This window comes from Myripristis murdjan, chromosome 12 (genome assembly GCF_902150065.1).
Source record: "Myripristis murdjan chromosome 12, fMyrMur1.1, whole genome shotgun sequence".
In the NCBI taxonomy this organism is placed as follows: Eukaryota; Metazoa; Chordata; class Actinopteri; order Holocentriformes; family Holocentridae; genus Myripristis; species Myripristis murdjan.
Window position 1 is genome coordinate 1,867,993 of NC_043991.1, and position 4,382 is coordinate 1,872,374.

Consider the following 4,382-nt stretch of genomic DNA (forward strand, 5'->3'; position numbering starts at 1 on the left):
ACTCTGGTGTCAGGCTGGTGTGTGTGTGTGTGTGTGTGTGTGTGTGTGTCCTCACTGTGGTCTGTGTGTGTGTGTGTGTGTGTCTCCTCACTGTGGTCTGTGTGTGTGTGTCCTCTCCTCACTGACATTCATGACTGCAGTATGGTGATAATATTGTATCGAAGGGCCTTTGTTGATTCCCGGTCCTGCTCTCAGAAAAACACTGGTTCTTAAATGGTTCTCCAAAATGCTCTGTGGTTCTACAAAGAACCATCAGCAATTAATGTCTCGCTCTATAAACCATCAGAAAACAGGGAGAGATGCCACAGCGTCACAGCTGACATGTTTAATAGCTCGTCTGGAACCCAGTGAAGGAACAAGGAACGTGGAGAACTGACCAACAACATGTTCATGTTGGTTTTCAAGCTGAACACAGTCATCTGATTTAAAACACTCAGAGAGACTTTTATTCTGAAAAATTAAGAACCACCCAGCCGCACCTCGCCCGGCTATGACCCAGCTCGCCCGGCTATGACCCAGCTCGCCCGGCTGTGACCCAGCTCGCCCTTCTGTGACCCCGCTACACCGTGATGATGGGCAGTCATCACATATTTCACTGCGGTATGTAAACCATGACCTCATCTGCTGGGTGCTCGTTTCTTTTTTTTCTTCTTTTCTTTTTTCTTTTCTTTTTTCTTCTCTTGGTGTTCCACTGAGAAAGAAGTTGTGTTGACTTACATTCACTCTACGGCCTTCCTCTGATCTCAGCTATGACCAACGTAAACCCAGCCCTATAACTTCAAAGGAATACTCAACATTTTGGGGAAAATCCCCTTTTTCCTTTCCCGGCTTCCCCAGACTGAGGCAAGATGTTGGTGAGTCCAGTGGTTCACTTCCTATGGATAGCATTTCAAGTTAGCTTAGCATAAAGACTTGAAGTCTTTGGGAGTTGTTAGCCTGGCTCTGTCAAAGAGATTTGACATCAAATCCCTATGATCCACTGTGTGAATCAGAGCTTCAGAGCTGCTGGAAGGTTTATTTCTTTCATTCTGCCGGGACCAGGCTAACGACTCCCATAGACTTTAAGTCTTTATGCTAGGCTAACAGGAAATGCTACCCATAGGAACTGAACCACTGGATGTACAGAGGTGAAGATGGTGTCCAACATCTGGTCTCAGTCTTGGGGAAGACGGGAAAAAGGGGATTTTATACCAAAACACTGGAGTTTTCCTTTAACCCAAAACTAATTCTAACTTCAAGCCTTTAACCTTTAACTTTAAACTTTCACCAATAAACCCAAATTAACTGAAATATCTTCCAAAGAACAGCGGTGACTGATTAAATATGTCAAAGCACCAAATTTAAAGTATAAAAGGTGAAGCCTGGATGCCAAAGGCAGAGTTAAAGTGCTGTTTAGTACGTACATACAGCATACAACATACAGCAGGTGTTTTTAAGCCCATTTAAAGGCTCTCAAACTCAAACTCGGTGTTTGTTCCAGCTGTGAGCGGGCAGTGGGAGTGAGAGAACGACTAAAATGCAGGTACATAACCAAACATGTCAAACACACACACACTGACACAAAAATACACACCATGCACACAGACTTGTGTGTCGGCTGTCTAATACTTAGCATTTTTGACATGATGTGTATTTTGCTCCACCCTGTGCAGTCAGTCCGGCCTGCAAGAGCAAGATCTGCATCCAGTCACCAACAAAACATCCACAGCACAAAATCTCTGAGGAGAAGGGTTTTTTTTTTTTTTTTTTTTTTTTTTCAGCCTCCACCCCGAGTCTTCCTGCAGGGAGTCACGCACTTCAGCGCCGGCCTTACATCGCTCTGAATATATTAACCAGAAAAAAAGAGACTGTTTGTGGTATCTGCCAAGCACACAGTGATGTTAGCGTGAGCATGTGGAGCATATTGTTCCCAGATGGGACGGGCGTTTCACCGCGCTTTGTTTGTTTCTGCTCACATAAATCAGGTTTTGCACCTAAAACCCGGTGAGAGGACAAAGAGAGCAGCGACCAGCAGCAGGGAAGTCGTCTTTTGTCGCAGGAAAATGGCAAAAATCCAGATTAAAAAAACAAACACATAACAAAGTAAAGCAAAACAAAACATCTCTCTCTCTATGTTTTTTTTTTTTTTTACAAGCATTTTATCCATCATCCATTAATGATTTTACAGGCAGAATGTGCACATGTAGTTGTGTCACTGTGTTTGAATGTGTTTCTGTTTTACTGTGATTTCATGTTCTCTATGTTGTATTTTAATTTATTGTGCTACCTCGGCCAGGTCTCTCTTGTAAGAGATTTTTAATCCCAGTGGAAATTCCTGGCATATAAATAAATAAAATAAACAACCTGTTATCGCCTTTTTTTTTTTTTTTTAATATTCTGGTTTGGTAACTTGACTGTTAAATCAGAGAACATACTGGAGATTTCTTTCTTGTTTTTTTCAAATTTCATCTGTGGGTTTTTTTTTTTTTTTTGTTTTTTTTTTTTGGATTTTTCTCTTGTCCACAGTGAGGGTGTCCTCCTTTTTTTGTTTGCTGTTAACTTGTGGGAGACAAAACTGCTGGGCAGGCTTCCAGAATAAGAGCCCGTTGTGGATTTAGTGGAGTTACTGCTCCACTCTCCATGTTGTAGCCTGACACCATCGGCTCACCCTCAGTAAATTATTATGTCGTACTTTTTTTGTGTGTGTGTTGTTAACTTGTGGGCCTGTAAAGCCTTTGAGGCTGTAAACTGTAATTTTGGGCTCTAAATAACCTTAAACTTGAATCTTTTCTTATCCTGTTTATACCTCACTGTGTCTACATCTCACTGCATGTTGTACTCTCTGTGCTGTTTATTTGTAATTGTGCCTGTGTGCTGTTATTTGTCGACTGTTGCTTTGCTGCAAAAGAACAGCCTGGACAAGAGACAAGAAAGGTGGAAGTTGAAGTGCTTTACCGTGAACTTGCCACTGGGGGGCAGTAGCTGCATTCATTTTACACTCAGTGGCCACTTTATTAGGTCCAATCTAATCTAATCCAACTGTTGTGCCATAAAGTTTCTTTTTTTTACTGACAGCTGTTTCCGCTATTCTGTCCCCCCTCATGTAAATATACAAGGAGGGACAAAAAATGAGAAATCCCTCTCAATATAATGCAGTCCAGTAGCAGACCTCTGCAAACTACAACCTCAGCAAGAAACACAAAATTAAAGTGACACATTCTGCACAATGTCAACACAAACTGAACATGATAAACTTTGATAAAAGGCAGGACTGATGGCAGAGCTGCTGAGCTGAGCTGGTCAGACTGGACAGCTGGAGCAAAAAGCAAAACATCTCATACGTCTGTCTTCGTTCCTCAAACTATCAAGTGCTAACTAACAGAAATAAGTCAATATTAATAAATCAGTTTCAATCAGGTTTCTTAAATTTGTCCCAACAGCATGCAATACGACGTTTTTATTATCCGGAAAAGGGCTTTTACTCCACTTATTTTAGTATTTCTACCTGGTGCAGTTTATTTTAGTCAGATATGAAGCGACACTCAGCTTTACAGTGACAATACAGCTGTATGAATAAACATGAGAAGTGATGAGCACAAGTTCTGCTGCCACACCAAAACCTGTGCAGAATTCACCAGAACACACTCCGAGTCTCTAACAGGTGAAATAACCAGAAATATCATTTATTTTGCACTTTTACCTGTTTTTAATCCAAGAGTTTGTTCTTTCAATGGCATTCTATTCTGTTTTATACAAGATTGTTATGTATATTCACCTTACATGGAATCACCTCTCATATTTGCATCTTATTTGTTTATTTATGTGGTTCCTTTATCTAAATTTTACCTGCTTTATATGAGCTGATTTTTTTTTCATCTGCATTTTATCTTTTTTGTAATTGTAAACCTGTTTTGCTGTTCACTTGCACTTCCACTTGTTCAATTCAATTTTATTTATTTGTATAGCCCGGAATCACAAATTACAAATTTGTCCCAAAGGGCTTTACAGGAATTCATGTGTTTCTGATTCTTTATTTTAGTCTGTAAATCCTTTTACCTGGAAAAACAAGCTGAAAAGTCCTATATAAATAAAATATTATTGTGAAAGTTGGAATTTTATTTTGAGACAATTGTGCTTCTTTTCTTACTTAAGTGATTATTTTTATGTGTTGACACAGAATGTCAGATTTTGTGTCTTGTTGTATTCAGTTCGCCTTCTATTTTGTTTTTCCTTTTAATTTTAATCCCTTATTTTTATTTTTTTTTTTTTTTTACAAAAGTCCTTCTAGGAACTGCTGTTGTGTTGAGCTGTCTTCAGTTTGTCTATATACACCATGAATAAATAAATCAATCAATACAGTAAACCTAAACAAAACAACTCATAATTAAAGACACCACGCACAC